Source organism: Trichechus manatus, unplaced genomic scaffold (assembly GCF_000243295.1).
Source record: "Trichechus manatus latirostris isolate Lorelei unplaced genomic scaffold, TriManLat1.0 scaffold00068, whole genome shotgun sequence".
Lineage (NCBI taxonomy): Eukaryota > Metazoa > Chordata > Mammalia > Sirenia > Trichechidae > Trichechus > Trichechus manatus.
This window is the reverse complement of record NW_004444004.1, coordinates 11,160,923-11,184,823: the sequence shown is the minus strand read 5'-3', so window position 1 is coordinate 11,184,823 and position 23,901 is coordinate 11,160,923.

Genomic DNA, 23,901 nt, shown 5'->3' with positions numbered 1-23,901 from the left:
CTAACACACACACAGAAAGACCAGATTTACTGGCCTGACAGAGACTGGAGAAACCCTGAGAGTATGGCCCCCAGACACCCTTTTAGCTCAGTGATGAAGTCACTTCTGAGGTTCACCGTTCAGCCGGGAATTGGACAGCCCCATAAAACAAAATGGGACTAATGAGGCACCGCAGTCCAGGGACAAGGACTAGAAGGCAGAAGGGGACAGGAAATCTGGTGATAGGGAACCCAAGGTTGAGTAAAGACAGCATTGACATGTAGTGGGGTTCTTAACCATTGTCATAGGGCAATATGTGTACTAACAGTTTAATAAGAAACTATTTTGTTCCATAAAGATTCATCTAAAGTGAGAATAGCAGCACAACTGGAAGAACGTAACTGAATTGTACATGCAGAAATTTTTGAAATGCTGTATCTTTGGCTATGTATATTTTCACAAAAAAAAAAATGATCCTCCAAGGACGAGAAGGGAGCATGGCGACATGTTGTGCTGTTGTTAACCAATGTGATAAAATAATATGTGTACTGACTGTTTAATGAGAAAATATTTGTTCTGTAAACCTTCACAGAACAAAATTTAAAAAAAAAGACAGCCAAAGTACGACCTAGAGTATCTCCCACCTGAATTTAGAGGCCATCTCAAGAATAGATTTGATGCATTGGAAACTAATGACCGAAGACCAGATAATTTGTGGAATGACATCAAGGACATCATACATGAAGAACGCAAGAGGTCATTGAAAAGGCAGGAAAGAAAAGACCAAAGTGGATGTCAGAAAAGACTCTGAAACTTGCTCTTGAATGTCGACTAGCTAAAGCAAAAGGAAGGATGAAGTAAAAGAACTGAACAGAAGATTTCAAAGGGTGGCTGGAGAAGACAAAGTAAAGTATTATAATGATATGTGCAAAGTCATGGAGTTAGAAAACCAAAAGTAAAGAACACACTCGGCATTTCTCAATCTGAACGAACTGAAGAAAAATTCAAGCCTTCAGTTGCAATAGTGAAGGATTCTATGGGGAAAATATTAAGTGATCCAGGATGTATGAAAAGAAGATGGAAGGAATGCAGAGTCATTATACCAAAAAGAATTTGTTGGTGTTCAACCATTTCAAGAGGTAGCATGAGATCAGGAGCCTAGGGTAGTGAAGGAAGAAGTCCAAGCTGCACTGAAAGCACTGGTGAAAAACAAAGCTCCAGGAATTCAGGGAATATCAACTGAGATGTTTCAACAAACGAATGCAGCACTGAAAGTGCTCAGTCATCTACGCCAAGAAGTTTGGAGGACAGCTACCTGGCCAACTGACTGGAAGAGATCCATATTTATGCCTATTTCCAACAAAAGTGATCCAACTGAATGCGAAAATTATCAAACAATATCGTTAATATCACACGCAAGTAAAATTTTACTGAAGATCATTCAAAAGCAGTTGCCACAGTATATTGACAAGAAACTGTCGGAAATTCAGGCCGAATTCAGAAGAGGATGTGGAACCAGGGATATCACTGCTGATGTCAGATGGATCCTGGCTGAAAGCAGAGAATGCCAGAAAGATATTTACCTGTGTTTTATTAAGACTATGCAAAGGAATTTGACTGTGTGGATCATAAAAAATTATGGATAACATCGCGAAGAATGGGAATTCCAGAACACTTAATTGTGCTTATGAGGAACCTGTACACAGATCAAGAGGCAGTCCTTCAAACAGAACCAGGGAATACTGTGTGCTTTAAAATCAGGAAAGATGTGTGTCAGGTTGTATCCTTTCACCAGACTTATTCAATGAATATGCTGAGCAAATAAACTGAGAAGCTGGACTATATGAAGAAGATCTCAGCCTCAGGATTGGAGGAAGACTCATTAACATCCTGTAATATGCAGATGACACAATCTTGCTTGCTGAAAGCAAAGAGAAGTTGAAGCACTTACTGATGAAGATCAAAGACTACAACCTTCAGTATGGATTACAGCTTAACATAAAGAACACAAAAACCCTCACAACCAGACCAATAAGCAACATCATGATAAATGGAGAAAATCTTGACGATCTCAAGGATTTCATTTCAGTTGGATTCACAGTCAACTTTCATGGAAGTGGCAGTCAAGAAATCACATGATGTATTGCATTGGGCAACTCTGCTGCAAAAGACCTCTGTTAAATCTTAAAAAGCAATAATGTCACTTTGAGGACTAAGGTGTGCCTGACCCAAGCCAAGGTATTTTCAATCATCTCATATGCATTGGAAAGCTGGGTGATGAATAAGGAAGACTGAAGAAGAACTGATGCATTTTAATTCTGGTGTTGGCGAAGAATACTGAATATACCATGGACTGCCAGAAGAACAAACAAATCTGTCTTGAAAGAAGTACAGACAGAATGCTCCTTAGGAGTGAGGATGGCGAGACTTCGTCTCGGGTACTTTGGACATGTTATCAGGAGGGACCAGTCCCTGGAAAAGGATGTCAAGCTTGGTAAAGCAGAGGGTCAACGAGGAAGCCCTTCAATGAGATGAATTGACACAGTCGCTGCAACAATGAGCTCAAACATAGCAATGATTGTGAGGATGGCGCAGGACCGGACAGTGTCTCATTCTGTTGTAAATAGGGTCACTATGAGTTGAAACTGACTTTACGGAGCCTAACAACATCAACAACAAATTCCTGCTCTCTTGTTATTGTTGTTGTGTGCCGTCCAGTCAATTCCAACTCACAGTGCGTGTATAGGACAGAGTAGAAGTGCCCCATAGGATTTCCTAGGCTGAAATCTTTATGGGAGCAGATTTCCAGGTCTTTATTCCCACGAAGTGGCTGGTGGATTCGACCACTGACCTTTCAGTTAGCAGCCGAGTGCTTAGCCATTGCGCATCTGGCCATATGGTAGAAATTGTATGTTAGTGTATTTTTTTCAGTTCAGCTACTGGATGGAGAATTGGATGCTTTAGATCTTGTGGATGGAGGAAGAAACAGGAAATAAGCCCTCAAGGAGGTCCATGCTTCAGGTGTATTACTGAAAAAATAAAACCAGATTTTTTACACTAGGAAGAGTAAGCTCCCCTTAGCATTCTCTCTTACACCTTATTATGTTAAAGAAATATTTTTTCTTCTTCTCAGCCTCCAGTAAAATTACAAAAGTTGAGCTTCATAGTCTCCATCCTTCATAATTTCTAGGAATATAAATGTGAAGACAAAACCCCACTTACCACAGAAGTAATAAGAATAAATAGGAAATCTAGGAAGCATGCTTCATATATACTTGCTGTTTTATTTTCTGCTTTTAAATTTAATGTGTCTTGGAAATTTTTTAACTTAGATATATAATGCCATTTTTAATGTTTTCATAGTATTTTTAGGCATATACTGAAATTTATATAACTATTCTTCAATTGTTTGGGATTTGGGCTTTAAACCTGATAGACAGTCATAAACTGCTTTGCTAACCCCCCCTGCAGAGAGCCAATAAAATAAAGAGAAGTGGAAAGAATTTCATGTGGGACTTCTAGGGTCACTTTTTACCTTTTAATACTCTTTATTTTATTGTGACTTCTCAGTGTGGCCATTTTTGTTTTCACCACAATAATTCCTGGATTTTGATTATGATATGATAAAATGAATGTAAAGAAAAAGTTAATTGCTGACAAAAGCAGAACCATTAGTGGTGTACTTTCATCATCCAACATGAAACCAAATAGCATGAAGCAAAATACATTGGGCAGTTTTTACCAGAAGTCAGCACATCAGTCAGTACAGAGCTAGTACTTTAAATGGATCTGTGCAGAGTGACTTAGCAAAGCAGTTTATGACTATGTATTAGGTTTAAAGCCCAAATGAGAAGTTGTCACCTTTGTGACTTTCCTATGTGGATTTAATACACAACACTGTGATCAAAGATCATGGGGGAGAAAGCAGAAGAAAACTAGCATAATTAAATTTAAATTTATCAAAATGCAGATAACGTGGACAAAATGAAAAGGATCATCCGGGCTTTGCTTGTGAAAATTGTTATGAACATTCATTTGTGTGCTTGAACCATATAAGAGAATTAAGAAATGCATTGCTCATCACACAGATGCTTAGGATATCTGGGCCCAGACAATTGATCAATTCTATCCAAACACGCTTTGTGGTTAATGTCTGATAAGCTTGTACTCCCCATGATTAACCCCAGCTAAAATTCTCATTAGAAATATTTTCCATTGGCTTTTGTGGTTTAGATAATGAGGACTTATTTCAAGTTAACCAAGATGCTTACTTCCTACTACATAAAAAGCCCAGTCCACGACTCCTCTCAGGGGTGATGCAGAGGAGAATGTGACCAAACTGTCATTCAAACAACTTATCACCTACATGGCAGCAGTGTGGGGAAAAAGAGGTGGTGGGGGTAGATATGACAAGAACATAGTGAGGAAAATTGTGATTATGTCATAAGATAAATGTGTATGAACTGTTATGAAATTTCAGAAGAGAAAAGAAAAGAAGGAAGGGAGGGATGGGAAACAGAAAGGAAAATCCAGGCAATAACATTTCAGTGCCAGCTAAGTTCAAGGCACTGTGAAAAGTAGCAGGAGCAATAGAAGGCTGAGCGAAAACACAATTCTTGATTTAAACCTGTATCTGTTCAAGTGATTACTGTGAGAACAGGTAATGTTAGGACAATTTTTTCAGTAGTCTAATCAAGAGATAATGCTCTGAACTACCTGTTTGGAAATAGAAAGAAGATAGAGGCATGACATGCTTCCATGGTAGAATTAATATGTTTTGGGTACGGATTGGATATTGGAAGGTGGGGGGTAATGCACAGAGGAAAGTTAGTGAAAACAAGAATTTCTAGCCTGAGTGTCTGGGAGGATGATAATGGCACGAACTGAGAAAGGGAACGTAAGGAATAGAGGCAAGTTTGTGGATGGGGTAGATAAGCAGATGAATTCAGAGATGCACATGCTGAGTTTGAGGAACCTGTGGGATACATATATAGATCTAGTTACCGGCATTTGGATAAACTGCTCTGGAACTCAGCAGAGAGGCCAGGGTATAGATGTTTTGAAGCCATGGGAGAAACTAAGGTATGGAGAAGATGTGGAATGAGAAAAGGAAGCAGCTAAGAGCAGCACCTTGAGAAATGTCTATAATAGAGGGACGGATAGTGGAAGTGAAAATATAAGGACAATGAGAAAGTACATTCAGGGATGTAGAAAATGACATCATGTTTGGTACAGTAGAGGGTCAGGGAAAATAAGGAAAACCCTTAGTAGATGGATTGACACAATAGCCGCAACAATGGACTCAAACGTAACAACAACCATGAACATGGCACAGGACCAGGCATCATTTTGTTCTGTTAATACATAAGGTCGCCATGAGTCGGAGCCAACTCAATGGTAACTAACAAGAACAACAAAAGTGTCACAGAGGCCAAGGGAGCGAGGGTAGCTAACTGTGCTGACAGCTGTCAAGAGATCAAGCAAAATGAGGACCTAGAAAAAGTCACTGGATTTATTAACTAGAAGGTCATTTCTGTAGAGAGTAAATTCAACAGACTGGAGGTTAGAAGCTAGATTGCAAGTTATTCAAGAGTGAGTGTGAGGTGAGAAAATGGAGACAAGCAAATGCAAATTAAAAATGAAAAAGTGAAGAAAGTAGAAAGATGGAACTGTAAATTAAAAAAGGAGCAAGGTTAAGGAAAAGTTCGATAGGCTGGAGGAAGATTTGAATAAATCTGTCGACTAAAGGGAAGGGATCAGTGGAAAGGGAGATATTTAAGATAGAGATGATTGATAAAATGCGGTACCAGAAAGACAAGTAGAGATGGGAACAAGAGTACAGCAAAAAAGATTAGTCTCAGAGTGTAGGATGGATACGTCTTTCAAGAAAGGAGCAAAGAGGAAAGAATAGGTAGAGATAGAAAATATAAAATGGAAGAAAGGTAATTTTTAGGAGTTCATGTTGGATGCCTCAATCTTCTCTGTAAAGTAGGGGGAAACTCCTTCAGCTAGCTATGGATTGTTTTACAGATTAAAAGGTTTAAGGTATTAAAATACAAATACCCCTAGGGTTATTTGCATTTTAACAGCCTGTGTTGAATCTTTTCTATACTTGTTTCACAAACTTACTAAATTCTATGTAAATGTGTTTTTAAAAGTTTTGTTCTAGAGAGCTTAGTTTAGCAACTGTACATCCTTTATCAGAAAGCGGTCATATCAGAAAGCAGTTTTATATCTAATCCTATGTGTGATGGTTCCTTTGGAAACAATCTAATGCAAACTTTATTTTATGTAACACCCAGCGAAGCTATTGATTGGGTGGGAGAGAGAGAGCTTCAAGCAGTTTTACTCAAGCAGAAGAAAACAGAAAAGCTAAAGAGATTGTTACGTGGAGTAACATTCTGGTAGAGAAAAACACAATTATGGTTTTCACTTATACAAATCTAGGACAGGTGGTTGGGACTTTATCATTCTACTTTTAGCAAAGAAACGTGTTGGAATCCTGAGTGCTCAGATTGTCAGGCAGGGAAGATAACGTGAAAGCCTCAGCAGACAGAGCAGTAATAGATAAGACTGAGTTCACAGATGTGAAAGAAGCAATAGGACTGGGTCATTAAGTCCAAGTGAAATTAGAGAAGAACTAATGCCTAGGCGTCAACATCCAATAGAGGAACTAAGTGGAGAGGAGCCAGAGAAAATGGCAAAGCTGAAAAAAAAAATGTTTAACTGGAACCAAGTTAAAGCAAATCACTCAAATTATTGGACTTTTAAATTTTATTTTATATTCTCATGTTATAAGAAGAAATCAAGTTAAAGGTAGGTTATTAATATTGGGATTTATAACAGAATGCACTTGGAATCTATACAGAGGCAGCTAAATCTCCTATACCTTTTCTACCTCTAAACTAACAAAACAAAACAAAAGATTTGCCATTGAGTTGATTCTGACTCATGGTGACCCCAGGTGTGCAGAGTAGAACTGCACTCCATAGAATTATCAATGACTGATTTTTCAGAAGTAGATTGCTAGGCCTTTCTTCCAAGGCACCTCTGGGTGGACTTGTGACCCCAACATTTATGTTAGCAGCAGAGTGTTAAATGTTTGTACCACTCAAGGACTTCTTTACTATCTCTTAAAAAAATGCTAGTGAGTTGATTCCAACTCATAGTGACCCTATTGGACAGAGTAGAACTGCCCTATAGGGGTTCCAAGGAGCAGCTGGTGGATTCAAACTGCCAAACTTTTGGTTAGCAGCCAAGCTCTTAATCACTGCTCTACCAGACATTTCAGGGTGTTTATGGAACATGTTAGCAATAGTTAGGCAATTGCACTCCCATTTCTCTATGCCCTTGAAACAGAATTTTTCCAAGACCAGAAGGAATTGGATGTAAACTCAACACAATAGTATAGCTCAAGAAGAAAAATAAAAAAGTCATAAAAGGGGTTGATCAGCCATATTAGCATAGTAACAAAAAAGCTACAAAAGCCAATGTCCAAGAAAGTCATAGTAATTTGACACAAACAGCTCCCCTTGTTTTAAGTCCATGCTCAACATGCGACCTTTTTTGGTTAATGTTTTGTTACTCAATTTATTTGCTTATTATAAATGAAATATGTAACAATATATAAAGAATAAAATTAAAATTGACCATATAGCACTTCCACCCAGAAATGTATGTATTCCTTTCCTATTATGCTTTTAAAAAAAAAAACATTTGCCATCGAGTTGATTCTGACTCGTGGTGACCCCATGTGTGTCAGAGTAGAACTGCACTCCATAGGGTTTTCAATGGCTGATTTTTCAGATAGTAGTTTGCCAGGTCTTTCTTCCAAGGTACCTCTGGGTGAACTTGAACCTCCAACCTTTCGGTTATCAGCTGAGTGCATTAATCATTTGCACCACCCAGGGACTTCTCATTATGTTTTTAGAGCTATATAACTTGATATGGAGATATATATGCCCAGATACACATAAATATAAATTTAACATATATTCAAGTGTTTTAAACTTGGAACAATACTATATAAAGAACTTTATCATGGTAATTTACTTAACAGTATATAAAACTTTTTTCCAAAATTATTAATTTTTTGAGACTGTGATTTTCAAATTTTCCTCAGGAGAACCACATAGTATGAAAACAGTATTTAATCAATTTTGTATTGTTGGACAACTGGGTTATCTCCAGTTTTTCACATTTAGAAATAAATTTTTGATAAATCCCTTGTACATAAATTTGGAAGAAAAGAGTGCCAGATTTTATAACGTACTATAAAATAAATAATTATTAGAATGTGTTGCATTAGCACATTATTCAGACAATGACAAAAAGAGAATTGAATGTCCTAAAATCGACACATTTAAATATGTATATGAGTGTGATTTTGAAGGGATACAGGTACCTCCAATTTAACATCAGTAATCCATTCCTAAAAAGTCTGACATTCTGTATAAAAACAAACCAACAGCTATTTCTAATTATTTAAATGAAAAAAATATATAGAGCATTATACTCTACCCGAAATCCTCAACCAATTTCTTGAAACAAAACTCTAATGATATAACTATCAAATTATTATGTAAAATGCTTCAAACATTGCTTCCTGATCACTCCAAAATTAATGTGATTGATAAACCATTGCTTTTTATTCAGTAATATGGCTGCTGACATGTCTTTTTATATACATATTTCTCTAGTGCGGGTTTGGAGTGTAGGGATGAGGAACAAAAACAACAGCCTAATTTTTTATAGTTAAAGAGTCCTTGCCCTTTGATGAGAACATCGCTTTTACTTAAGATCCTGGTGAAGAACCAGATGGTATCCAGTGGAAAACCAGCACCATGAGTTTAAAGAACCTGCAATGGCTGCCATCTAGGAGCTCAACTAAGTCCAGGTATTGATCATCGATGTGTTATCTCCAATCTCTGATCAAAAGGAGGGAATGATTTAGGAAATAATATTGGAGTTATTATTCCCTGTCCTCGAGCATAGAGAATGTGACCCAGCTGGAACTGGGCTCACAAGGACTCACAAGGACACATCAACTGGGCCCTGAGGTATAAAGACAATAGTTAAGATAATCTTGGAAAATATCTTTTAGGAAAACTTTCACATAAAGCCAATCAAACAGAACACAAAAGACTTTCCACTCTTATCTTTTTCTATTAGCATTTAATGAGTAGAAATTTGATGGACCACTGAAGACCCTCCTGACTGTCATTACTGAAACATGTACCAATGATTGTTAAGAAAGACAACTTAAAATGTAGGATCACAGTTTCTAGCCAATCTGAAAAGGCTAAGCTTTCAATGGTTTTGCCCATTTGTAATGTTAATATATACTGATGACTATGTAATGGTCTTTGGACTCTGGGCAGACATGGCTGTGGCAGCATGCTTCTCCGTTTTCCCATTCTTGCCTATTCTGTAATATTGTTTGGACTTGGACAGACATGGCTCTAGTAGCATGCTTGTCTGTTTTCCCACTTTTGTCTGTTCTGTGGTATTTCCTCGGACTAGGGTAGACATGGCTCTGGCAGCATGGTAGTCTGTTTCCCACTTTTGTCCTTTTGAATATATGCCGAATAAAACTTTCTTTTTGCTTTAAAAGAAAATAGAGTCCTTGCAAGTGTATGTGTACATTCACATATACAACACACCAGATCTATTAAATATAATATAATAAATGCAATCATAAAAAGTATAAAAAATAAGTAAAATTTTATATGACTTAGAATAAATATTTTTAAGTATAAAAGTACAGAAACCATAAAGAAAATGATCCATATACATAACTATATTAAAACGGATAAACTTTTGTGAATCAAAAACCCCATAATGGCAAGACAATCAGGAAAAATATATTTGTTACAAACATTACTCATAAACAGCTAACATTTTTTATATATAAAATAATTTCTTATAAACAATAAATCTAAGATGAACACCCCAAAAGAAATTTTGACATAAGATACGAACAGAACATTCACAAAATAAACAAAAAGGTGAATAAATACGTTAAAATATTCACCTTATTTATCTAGAAACGTATAAATTAAATCAAGTCACCAAATTTTTCACCTATGAAACTTTCAAATATGTAAAAGAATGTTGGTGTTGTTGGGTGCCGTTAAACTGATTTCAACTCATAGTGACCTTATGAGACAGAGTAGAACCGCCCCATAAGGTTTTCTTGGCTGTAATCTTTATGGAAGCAGATCTCCAGATCTTTCTCCTACGGAATTGCTGGATGGATTTGAACCATCAACCTTTTGATTAGCAGCCCAGCACTTAACTGTTTGCACCATCAGGGCTCCTTAAAGAATGTTGATGTCCACACACTGGTGGGAGTATAAACTTTTAAAACCTTTGTGGAGGGCAATTTGTCACTATTAATCAAAAGCCTTTAATTCTGCAAACCTCTAAACCAAAAACTCTACTTCTGAGAACTTATCCCTTGAGGCAGTCTGGCAATATGTACATAAACTTTGATCTAAAAAAAATTTATAAGTGTTTGTGTGTGTGTGTGTGTGTGTGTGCGCGCGCGTGTGTGTATAAAAAGAATAGAACTTACCCACTTTATCTTCCGGCTAGTTCTAGCATTTAGAGTAGTTCTTGATATTGTTGAATAATTATTTTGAAACTGGCCTCAATGCTAAATTCTTGGTACATCTGATACTTGTTCAGTTGATTCCCTGTGGTTCTCTAGCTAAACAATCATTATCCACAAATAATGATAATCTTTTATTCCCTTTCTGATAAATTTTTTTTTTTGCTTTTTTATGTCTTCTTATGTTAGTCAAAATTTCCAGAACATATTTTCAAGTCCTGAATGGTTGTTGACTTCTATCACATGCCTTTTGAGCAGCTATCAAAAATTTCATGTTGCTTTTTCTGCTCTATCCTAGTGATGTTATGCATTATACCTAATAATAAAGACAGAATGCTCCTTAGAAGCGAAGATGGCGAGACTTTGTCTCACGTACTTCGGACATGTTATCAGGAGGGACCAGTTCCTAGAAAGGGACATCATGCTTGATAAAGTAGAGGGTCGGCGAAAAAGAGGAAGCCACACAAGGAGATGGATTGACACAGTGGCTGCAACGATGGGCTCAAACATAGCAACCATTGTGAGGATGGCGCAGGACCGAGCAGTGTTTCCTTCTGTTGTACGTAGGGTCGCCATGAGTCAGAACTGACTTGTTGGCACCTAACAAGAACAGTAAAGCACATCTACATTCATTTCATAAATACAAGTCAGAGATTTTATTTGCTACCACTTTATAGCTTTTTCATTTATATCCATAAGTACAATTGTTTTTTAATTTCTGTTTTCTGCTCTATTTGTAAAATATTGGTGTCTAAATTTTATAAAATAAATTTGGAAACTTCCCATTTTCATCTATGGTCTAAAACAATATCTATGCCATGAAAATTATATGCCCCTTAAAAGTTACAGAACTATCTATCTGGGCCTGGAAACCTTTTGAAGGTAATTGTTTGCATTTTTTCCCAACGTTTCCATTTTTTCCCACGGTTATTGATCTTCTTAGGTATTTTGGTTCTCTACTAATTAACTTTGGTAATTAATCTTTCTTAGAAAATTATTTATTTGAGTTTCTCACTTTTATATTTTTAGTTTTAAAATACAATGTTTATATTTTCATCCCTGGTTATATGACCTTTATCAGTTTTAGTTGTTTGCTCTTGTTTTTCTCTTTTTGTTTGATCAAGGCCTTATGGAAGCATGTTTATTTTATAATTTTTTTTATTCTTGTTTCACAGAAGCCATCTGTTTTTGTATTCTATTGAGAATGACAGGTAATTTTAAAATAATTTTTCTGTGTCCTTTATTAAATAATTTTCAGAAGTATGTTTCTCTTCATAAATTTTATAGTAAGATTCACTTTTTTCTGGTCCTATTATATTTTTAGTAGTCCATATAGATTGGGATTTTTTAATTTGGTTTGGCTCTTTTGTAATTACTTATCACGAAATAAAGAGAAATCTTTTTAGAACGCTCGTTTGCCAGTAAACAAGCATGTGGTTTGTCCTTTCCCTTTCCCAGTATCAATTTGAGCAATGTTGTCAAATAGTTTCAAAAGAAATACTATATAGTAACGGTCACACACTTGTAGCCTTGTAGCAAATTTGTACAGTGTCACATGGTGCAAGCCTCTAGGTGTGAAGAATGCTTATGAACAAATCCTTTAGAGCACTTCCTTATTTCCAGGACACAAAAACATTAATTCCAGACTCTTGTTAAAAACCAGCTACTGTTAGGGGACCCTACCCTTGGATGTCAGTAGAATACCCTTCTCAGATCTGCCTTGGAGAACAAGTTGATATGAATAACTTCTGATCTAATTTCCAGTTCTTACTTTGTTCTGCTGTGGCTCTGCTGAACTGGGGTATAATTGTCTATCTCCTGAAGGAGATGGCTACACCATGGTACCCTGGCAATCATACATGTATCCACATAGGCCATGCAGGCAAAGGCTTGTACCATAGCTTATCTTAATCTTGGTAGGACACCTTGTTATCCTCCTGGAATAAGAGAGAATTGGAGGCCTGTGAGGGACTTCCATCTCCCACTCTCCTCCCTATCTTCTCTGTGAACCTGTCATGAGACAGGTTCTCATCTCCTCCTAGGTTCTGATGAGCTCTGGGACTTTCTGCCCTTTCCCCCTCAGACTAGAGCTGCAGACTATAAAACCACTTAGCTGCAATCTTGAAGTGACTCCTCAGCAATGGGGTAGCCCACAAAGTTGTGTTGCAGTCATCTGGCCCCTTTTGTTTTGGTGTCGTTCTTTTTGGACAAGGATCATGGGGAGCCTGTATACCTTCGGTTACTCTTCCTTTTGCTGTCTAATTAAGTAATGCATCGTCTGAATCTAAAAGTGGTTCCATGTACCTTACAGGCCAAATCAGTCAGGCCTTGGCCTTGCAATTTCTGTCTTGTGTGAGTGACACCACCACTTCCTTTGACACACTTAACTAAATAATTCAATAAGATAATATAATAGCTAGTATTTGTGCAGTAGAGGGATGGCTCACATTTTCTGGTTGCTATAACTCTTGGATCTCTGAGTCAGGATGTAGGCAATAGGAAAAGGACTGTGTATCTCCTTACTGTCCTTCAGAACACTGGGTTTGTTCTCCCTCAAGTGACAGTGCTTAAGTTAGCATCTAGCGGTGGCTATGATTTCCATTTTAAAATAATAGGCTTTGTGATTAGTGAAAATGTCTCCAAAGTTATGGCAATGGGCTGGCAGTTGGTTTTGCTTTTCAGAGTGGTTATCAGCTTTTGCTGAATTTTCATGGAAAGTTGAGCTAGGAATAGAGAATCAGATATTATGTCAAACAAGAAGCCTGACCAAGAACATTTTTATTATAATAATAGTAACAATACACAAGATTTGCTGAGGACTTACTATGTGCCACATTGTGCTAAGTGCTTTGCGTGTGTTTACTCCTTTAGGCCTCACAAGAAACTTGTAAGAGGTAGTTACCATTTTTGTCCCTTCTTCAAATACAAGGAAACTGAGGTTTTAGTGAGGCTACCTGACTTGCCCAAATGCATACATCTAGTTAGCTAGGATTTGATAGTTCCAGCCATTTCAGTGCAAAAATTCTGGTCTTTGTGACAGTTTTATTTATTTATTTATTATTTTTTTAAGATCTCTCTTTTTTTTCTCTAAATTTATTTTGTTGTTGTTGTTGAGAATATACATAGCAAAACATACACCAGTTCAACAGTTTCTACATGTACAATTTAGTGACATTGATTACATTCTTCAAGTTGTACAACCATTCTCACTATCCTTTTCTGAGTAGTTTTTCCTCATTTACTTAAACTCACTGTTCCCTAAGATTCCCATCCAATCTTTTGAGTTGCTGTAGTCAATTTGATCTCGTATAGGTACCTCTTAAAAGAGCATAATCTCAAGGCAGAACTTTTTTCCTAGTTAAGCTAAACTATTGTTTGGTTTTAAGAAGACTTCAGGTAATATTTTTGGTTCAAGTTTCAAATATTATCTCAGGGAAATAGTTTCAGGGGTTCATCCACCCTCCATGGCTCCAGGAAGCCTAGAATCCATGAGAATTTGAAATTCTGTATTTTCCTGTTTTTGATCAGTATTCTTCTATGGAATCTTTGATCAAAATGTTCAGTAATGGTAGCTGGGCACCATCCAGTTCTTCTGGTCTCCTGGCAAAGGAGGCAGTTGTTCATGGAGGCAATTAGCCACATGTTACATATCCTCCTTCTATTCGTAACTCTCCTTCCTTGGTTGCTCCAGGTGAATAAAGACTATTTGTTGTGCCTTGGATGGCCACTTGCAAGGACAGTTTTATTTTTAAATAACAATACTTTAATGTTCTGATCTTATAAATCAGTATCGATGATATTGACTTAAGCTTCCAAGCTTGAGAGTTATGTTTTCAATTTGATAAAATTATTTTCTGAGCCTACCAGTGTGAGAGTAAACCTTGCACTTTGGTGAACTCAGAAAAAGAAATGCCACTTGCTGGGGACCTATCTTCACAGCTAGATGGCATTCCCTGGCCACTATCCCAATCTCTCCATTGGTCATGCACCTTTCTAGTAGAGCTTCTACAAACAGCGACCATCATCATGTGAGTACCCTATTTTATTCTTACTCAGAAGAGAAAGATTGTATTTGCTGGACTGACCTTAGTAAGGAAGTACAATGCATATTGCAGAAAAAGTGCTATCATGAAGACTGAAGCCAAATAAGTTTCCTGGTCTGTCCTCAATTACAGGAGAAGACTCCATTGATGAGAGTAACCTCATTCCATTTAAGTGAGGTTTTATCAAAACCTCTTGAATATAATGGAGCTAGAGACCATGTAGGTTATACAGCTGGGAGGCCTGGAAGCCTCTGTCCTTCAGTGATTGCCCCAAAGATTTCTGTTTGTCAGCTTTCTACCATGCAAGTCATTAAATAACATTAAAATATTAATTGCTGTATATGTCAAACGGGGCATGCCAGGTCCACATCTGCTTTCCAAACAGGGCCCCAAAGAAAGTGACTATTGTGAAAACTGCCATTTTACTCTTTTCACAGCTGTCAAGACATTAGAGTGTGCCTGATAAATTCTCAGGCCCCTACACCCATTGCTTTGGAGTTGCAACTTTAATTCTGATGCAAACTTCAGAGAAGTTGAATTAGCACATTTATTTCCTCACTATCAAGTTTTGCCCTTCACTTCTTCACCCTGCTCAGACAAGCAGAGAAGACTCACTATTTACAAAAGATAATAACGTGGCAGGGCCAAGTCACTAGCTATACTGGGTCTCTGAGGTGTCAGTGATACACTGTGCTAATCTTCTCAGGGTCCATTGCCCTTTACATGAGCCTCTTGGAGAAGGATTGCTTATCCCACTGGAAAGTATCTCCAAACCACTCTTGCAATGTGGTTAAAAACATAGAATTTGGTGTTGTAGAGACTTGCATTCTAATCTCTGTTCTGTCACTAATAAGTGTGTACCTTGCACAAGTCCTTAACCTCTTAAATCAGATTCCTCGTATGTCAAATGGGAATAATGATAATTTCTATACCATGTGATATTAAGTATTTATCATAGTGCTTGGCAAGCAGTAAATGCTTAAAAAACTGTTAGGACTTATTACCGTAAATACATTTTTCCCTCTCCAACACAACTCAGGATACAGAATACTCTCATAAGTAATTCAGGAGACAGCATACCCTCATAAGAAACAATGGCTCAATTAATGGCATTTGGATTCTCAGTGAAAGGAAATGAGACAAAGTCTCAGGGAGAGGCAAATTGAAAAAGCCCCCAGGAGATCCTGAAATGTCCCCTCAAAGGAAGTATGACACCATCGAGGGAAAAAGCATGGTTCCAATGGTAAAATTCCAGATATTGTGGTGCAGAGATTGTTTAAAGAGTTGGAAAAGCTAGGGAATTTCAAGGCACCCCCAAATCACAGATTTGTCACTATTTCTTAAAATGTGGTCTATGAATCACCTCACCAGACTTGTGTAGGCAACTGGTAAAAAATGCAGGCCCACCCCACCCTAGACTGACTGCTGTAACAGAATCTCTGCAGATAGGACCCAAGTTTATATGTATATTTTCAACAAGCTTCCCAGGTATTCTGCTGCACCAGGGTCCGAGAACCACTGAACAGGTCATCTGTATACTTTGTGTACAAGAAAGGCCAGTCTAGAACCTTGAGGGGAGTGATTAATTGTCTCCAACTGTAATCCATAAGGCAATGATAATGATGTATTTTTCAGAACTCTTTTTTGTAATGGAGACTGTGGTGGGAAAAGAAAATGCTAGAGGAAGTCACAACAGAATGTTCTGTTCTCTTTATATCCAGGGGAGTTCTAACTCCATGAGGATAATTCATATAGTTAATAGGTAGGGCGCTGGTGGTGCAGTGGCTAAAGCCTCAGCTGCTAACTGGAAGGTCAGCAGTTCAAACCCACTAGCCACTTCGTGGAGTAAGATGTGACAATCTGCTTCCATAAAGATTACAGCCTTGGAAATCCTATGGAGCAGTATTGCTCTGTCCTGTAACATCACTATAGGGTTGCTATGAGTCAGAATAGAGTCGACAGCAGTGGGTTTGGTTTTGGTTTAGTAGGTAGTAGAGCTCGGCTTAGGAGCCCTGGTGGCACAATGTTTAAGTGCTTGGCTGCTAACCAAAAGGTTGGCAGTTCGAACTCACCAACAGCTCCTTGGGAGAAAGATGTGGCAGTACGCTTCTGTAAAGATTTACAGCCTTGGAAACCCTATGGGGCAGTTCTACCCTGACCTTTAGGGTCGCTATGAGTCAGAATTGACTCAACGGCAACAGGTTTTGGTTAGAGCTACGTTTAGAATCTAAGCAATCTGCCTGGATTTCTACCCTCAGTTAATTAAATATTCCAGCAAGAGGGAAATCTTATTTTCTCCTCAAAGCAGCCCTGGCCTATGTATATCCTTTCAGAGGATATTCATAGTGGCTGATACCTTTTGTCCACGTGTGCCCACAAGTACTGAGCAGTTTTATATCGTTGATTCTAGTGTTAGTTTATGAAGTTCTTGGCTATGCTTTTTTTTGGTGAGGCAAACAGAGCAGGGGTTTTAAATAACATTGTTATATTTTGAAAACTGAGGTTCGGAGAGGCTGACCTAAGGTTACCCAGCTAATAAGTGGCAAAGCCAAGACTAGAACCTGGCTTGAAGCCAAGCCTTCAGCATTCTACTGTCTGACTAGAGATTAGCAGAGAATGGAAGAGGCAATGAGGTTGTACTGTAGAAACTAAAAGCTCCCACCTTTGGGAGTATTTTCTAGCTGATCATTCAGCAGACACAAGTATATCACTTTACAAATTTATGTTACAACAGCAATTAACTTCCTGCCATCTACCTTGAACTATTAATTCTATTTATCATGTAAAGATAAAGAGTTAAAGAGTTTTATGTCCTTTGAAGATGTAATTCATAAAACATTGATCCCTGCCTTAACAGCCCAAACACATTGCTTTGTATTGAGCATTGTTTTGTCTAGCCAAATTGTGCCTTACCTTGTGTCTGAGTCAACGAATCAGAATAGATCTTATTGTGAAGAAAGGATAAAATGATGAGGAGGACAGCTGAAAATACAAATCTATATTTTTTGAAAACAAAATGAAGATAATAGAAAGAGTTAGGTTTGGGAGCCTTGAAATGTCTTGTGAGAACTGTATTTTGTAGGAGACAAAATTGAATGTAACCAGGAGAAGTAACTTCCTGATATGAAGATGCATGCTTCAAATCGATATGATTTACCCTGGAGTATTAGACTGACTGATACTGGTAGAAAGAAACTTAAAAATACACGAATTGAGAAGTCAGAAATATTAAAGATTATCTGATATTTTTGAATATGAGAACATGACTAAGGATACCAGAGAATCTTTCGTTGACTTTGGCCTTGGGAAAGAAAGAAAGCTTATGTTTTCATGACACACTGATGTATATATAAAGATAATGTTATTTTGAAAGTGGACTGGTAGAGGATAAAGCTGTAGACCCAAGGAGTTTTTTTAAAAGTTATTTATGATACGTATGACTGAAGATATTTATACTTCAGAGTCTGGTGGAATTGGCCAAAAGCCTATGTATCCAGCTAACTCAAGGGTTGTATATTTAGAATACCAGGTACTAAACTGCAACAGTTGAATTTATGCAAAATCTTCAAAAACATTTAGCTGGCAGAGAGAGTACGCCACTCGACTAATAATCACAAAACGTAAATAGAATTTCTAGAAAACAAAGGCTGCGTGTACCATGATAATAGAGAGACAACTGAGAAATGTAATCATGACTATGATTAAGTGGGATAATTAAGAATAAATACAGAACTACTGAATGGGAGAAATGGAGAAAGGATTTGACATTCTATTGATAATGTTAGAGTTATTGTATGAATTACTGTAGGTTCTGTTCCTTGAATTCTGAATACAGTGTGATGATATATGTTAAAGTGCTAGAGGATTAATTTAGCTTCGTGAAATGGAGTTTCCACAAGGAAAACACTTTAAAATTTTGATCACAATGATGACAAATGGAGGAAATAACTAAAGAAATGAATGTATTCCCTGGGATGCTGCATGAAGGGGAGGTTGACAAGACCATACAGGAGAGAGAAGCACAGACAATAATGCTCCAACGTATCTGAGGCTTGCAATAAATGATAGGAACATAATGACTTTTAAAGCTAGTGTCTTAGTTATCTAGTGCTGCTATAACAGAAATACCACAAGTGGATGGCTTTAACAAAGAGAAATTTATTCTCTCACAATCTGGGAGGCTAGAAGTCCAAATTCAGGGTGCCAGTTCCAGGGGAAGGCTTTATCTCTCTGTTGGCTCTGGGGGAGGGTCCTTGTCATCAATCTTCCCTTGGTCTAGGAGCTTATCAGTGCAGGGACCCCAGGTCCAAAGGACATGCTATACTCCTGATGCTTCTTTCTTGGTGGTATGAGGTCCCCATGTCTCTCCGCTCACTTCACTCTTTTATATCTCAAAAGAGATTGGCTCAAGACACAATCCAATCTTGTAGATTGAATCCTGCCTCATTAACATGACTGCTGCTAATCCCATCTCATTGACATCATAGAGACAGGATTTATGACACAGAGAAATCACATCAGATGACAATATGGTGGACAATCACACAATATTGGGAATTATGACCTAGCCAAATTGATGCATGCATTTTTGGGGGACACAATTCAATCCATGATAGCTAGGGTGACCTAGATTTGCCCAGGACTGTGGGGTTTCCCAGGATATGAGACTTCCAGTACTAAAATGGGGATAGTCCCAGGAAAACTAGGACAAGTTGATCACCCTAGTAAAGTTATGTATTGCAGAACAATAAGATGACCAAGAAAGAGATTTGCTTGCTGCTTGGGGTAGATCCGGTAATGTTTATAAATGACAGAGAGAAATCACAATTATTTAACTCCTACTTGACTACTGCGTTCTCTGTCAAGGAAAATTATTTTCTTTCACATGGGAAAAGAGAGAACAAACATGGCTGGGGGGAACTTGGTGGAGAAATAGCACATAGCTGCATCAAATGAGTTCAAGTTTCATTTATTTAGCATTCAATGTACCAGACACCATTTTTAAATCCTAGTGATACATAGTGAAGGATGTCTCTTGCTGGCCTGACTTCTTGGCACCCTGCAACCACCAGCAGTGAGAGAGTCTGAAATCCCATCACTGGCATTGCCTGCACCCCCCCAGCATCCCAGCAGCCACCCTGTAGAACAACTGTAGCATCTCTGCAGTACCCTACCCCCACCCTGAGTTGTGATGACCAGGAGGCTAAGCTCTAGAAGTGCCCAATTATTTCCTGTCACCACCCATCCAAGTACAACTGGTTTCTCCCTCTACTCGGTTTCCCCCTGGTCAGGCCACCCACCTGCACTGCGGTCTTTGAATCTGAGTCCCTCCCTTCCTTTGAAATCTGCTAAGAACTCACCTCCTTGAGAAGTTTTGCTTGATTAAGCTCGCTCTACTCTAAACACTCATTACTTCATGTCCTCTGAGTTCCTAGACACCTTACTCAATCAGTATATTCATTGCAACTGCTTGTAATTGTGGGTCTAATCCACAACCCATACAATGTCCACTGGCCTAGGTTGTCCAGGATCTGACAAGAACCAAGGTGTGGGTTGCCAGAAGGTAGGGCAGTTGTCTCTGCTCACTTGGGTTTTACCTTGAACATGTTCTTGATTACCAGTCTCAACAGAGTAGGTAGGGTGTTTAATCTCTATTGTGGTGCTCAAGGATAGAGACCCAGTAGCCTGTCTTACATATCACATTTTTGATGACTAATTCTCAGGATGAATCTTTTGAACTGATTAGGATTTTTTTTTTAACCTGCATCTGCTTTACCACACAGGGAGGTTCCCAGGAACTCTTCAAATGACTTAGAGTCCAATCTCCAGGTTCAAATGAATGATATCGCTAGGGCATGCACAGATTCACATTAACAGCCTTGAAGGCTACCATAGTTATCTACTTGTTATTAGCATTGCCATATTGAAGCCTCTTTCTCTTATGTATGCAATCACAATCTTTTAATGAACATATTTAGTAGAATTAAACATTTCAGTGTCCCCTTATTATACATTGGGTGATAAAAATTAGAAAGAGGAAAAAAGCATGTAACTTTTTAACAAACGACAGTGAACCTGACATTAATCCTGAACCAAATTCTAGATTGATTAATTAAAAGCATAGTGTGTGAGCCACTCAATGCAATAATCACTAGGGTACAACTTGGGCTTACTAAAAATAAGTTGTACCAGTATAGCCCAATATCCCTTTTTGATGAGGATGTTTAGCTCTGGGTATTTATAGAAGGATATTTAGCCTGGGATATCAGGGAAATTCATTAAACAAGTGAATCTGAACTTCATCAATGAGATTTGATTTGGTATTTGACTAGGTATTCAATGAGATATATGTGAAAAAAAATAGAGAAATGTGGCTAGTTGTTAGTACAATTGGGGAACGTATTAAGTGCTTTAATGGGCACACCCAAAGCGACTGATTAATAGACTGCTATTCTGCTGGGTTGGAGTATTTTGTTGTTGATTTTATTTTTGTTGTTGATTTGTGACTTAGGAGACCCCAAGTGTTACAGAGTAGAACTGCTCCATAGGGCTTTCTTGCCTGTAATATTTATAGAAGCAGATCACTAGGCTTGTTTCTTCCATGGTGCTGTGGGTGGGTTCCAACCGCCAACCTTTTCGTTACCAGCAAGTACAAACCATTTGTGCCACCGAGGGACCTTATTAGACAGCTCTTCTGAAGAGAGATTTCCAGTGAAGAATCTGTCCTCAGTCTAATCCTTTCGACACTTGATTAAAGGCTGGCATGATTTTATGAAGTTGTACTTGAAAATCTGTACGTGTGAAGGAGTTGAGAAGGATAGTAAGTACACTAGATGACAGAGTCAAGATGTGATGTAATCTGGATATGCTAGACCCATAACCCATTGCTGTTGAGTCAATTCCAACTCATAGCAACCCTATAAGACTGAGTAGAACTGCTCCATAGGGTTTCCAAGGAGTGGCTGGTGGATTCGAACCACTGACTTCTTGGTTAGCAGTTGTAGCTCACGGTAGCTCTTAATCACTGCACCACCAGGGCTCTGGGATATGCTAGAATCACGGCCAAATCTAACAGGGCACAATTTGACGTGGATAAATATCAGGTTGTATATTTATATGCAGAAAACCAACTGTATATGTATCAGTTCAGGGAACTACAGTAGCCTGTAAATAAGAGACTTAAATATTTTAATTGATCAGTATTAGTCAGTACTGCAATATGGCTGCAAAGAAAGCTATGCAATGCTAAGCTATAGCAATAGAAATGCAGTATCTGGGTTGAGCGAGGTGATAGGTTCATAGTCTCATAGTCTTTTGTTCTTATCAGACCACACCTGGAGTATTGTGTTAAATTGTGGGCCGTTCCTGTTAAGAGACTCTTTTCCTCTCATTCGACACTGTTTCAATTCCATCTGGAAATCAGTGATTCCCAAATCTATATCTCCAGCCAAAACCTTTCTCTGCTTCTCACATTTACTTTATTCTATTTCCAACTGCTTACCAGATGTCTCTATTTTGTTGTGCTCTTGGCATCTCAAATTTAAGACATCATTTTTCTGGTTCTCCTGTGGATCATTGTTGGAGGCATCAGCCTATCTCAAATTTCCATTTTCTTTTATATTTTTCCAACTCTTTACTAGTTAAAAAAATGGCAGTAAACTAACATTTTTAGAACTTCTTACATGTATGAAATGATAGCCTGGTGACTTGGAAAACAAGCTTGCACTTTCAAAATGAGGACCATTTTGTCTTTTTTATGCTCTGTGGGATTAGGGTAGGGGTTGGTGGATGTTGATAATATGCATCCTGGCTATCAGGATTGACTCAGGAACTAGAGCAGGCTTGAGTTTACAGGAGGACCCACCAAGTAGGGAAGGTTAGTGTTGGGAGAAGCAAAGCAGGGGCTGGCTATCTGTGATAAATGGTAGATTGATGTAATCCCTTGCCTAAACCAAAGACTATGTTCTTAAATTAGGTACAATGTTTTAGTTGTGAGATTTCTGGTATAAGCCTATCAGGTGGGGCATTTTTGAGGATGGATAACTAGCAGGGTTTTATATATATATATATATATATATATAGTACATTGATATTCACCCAGGTTGGTGCCTCTGTGATCTGCTTGTGTGAAAGGTCAACCTTATTGACCTAATCTTTCTTTCAGCTGTTTACTCAAGACAACAAAACAAATAAATAAAAAAGATATACCCAATGGTGGCTATTGCCCTATCATTTATTGGCATGCCTCAGACTTACTTGAGGAATATTTTAAAAAGTGAGAGGAAGAAGTGGGAACATGTTGCAGGGCCCCATGTGACTGTTGGTCAGGATAATGGAGCTAAGGGGATAGGTATACAGAGAAAGGCATGGTACACTTAATGTAGGCTCAAGATCATTTCAATGTTTCAATCAAATGGGGATAAACCAGTGTTCAGGAACTGAGTAGGATGTTTGAGAGACATGCAGGTGGGTAGTCATTATCTGGGAGATCTGTGCTTAAATAGACGGTTGCTGACAACAGTAAGGTAGAGCATTAGATACCCTATTCCTCACACTCCACCCCCCAGACACTAGGCTTGGTGAGGTTCACAGAAAGCTCCTGACCTACAAGGGAGTCGGTACCAAGCAGATTAGCTAATTTATTAGGTATAATAATAACAATAACTAGCATTTAACATGTCTTCATTATGTTAAGTGCATTAAGTGCATCATCTCTTTTAATCTTCCCGATGAACTTATGAGACAAAATATGATTATTATCCTAATGTTACAGCTTTGAATGTCTTGGAAGAAGTACAACCGGAATACTCATTAGAAGCAAGGATGACGGGACTTCGTCTCATGTACTTTGGACATGTTACCAGGAGGGACCAGTCCCTGAAGTATATCATGCTTGGTAAAGAAGAGGGTCAGCAAAAAAGAGGAAGACCCTCAATGAGATGGATTTACACAGTGGCTGCATCAATGGGCTAACACATAGCAAGGATTGTGAGGATGGCGCAGGGCCCCACAGTGTTTTGTTCTGTTGTACATAGGGTCACTATGAGTTGGAATTGACTCGAGGGCATTTAGCAAGAACAACAACAACATCTTTGAAAATTGAAATTCAAAGAATTTCAGGTATTTTCCCAAGATCTCATAGCAAGTTAGTGATAGGGTTAGGATTTAAACTATGAAGTCTGATTCTCGAACCCAAGCTCTTCAACTTTAAGGACCAAAACAGATTTATATAGTCAAATCAGCACAGCATTGACAGTGGTCACAAAG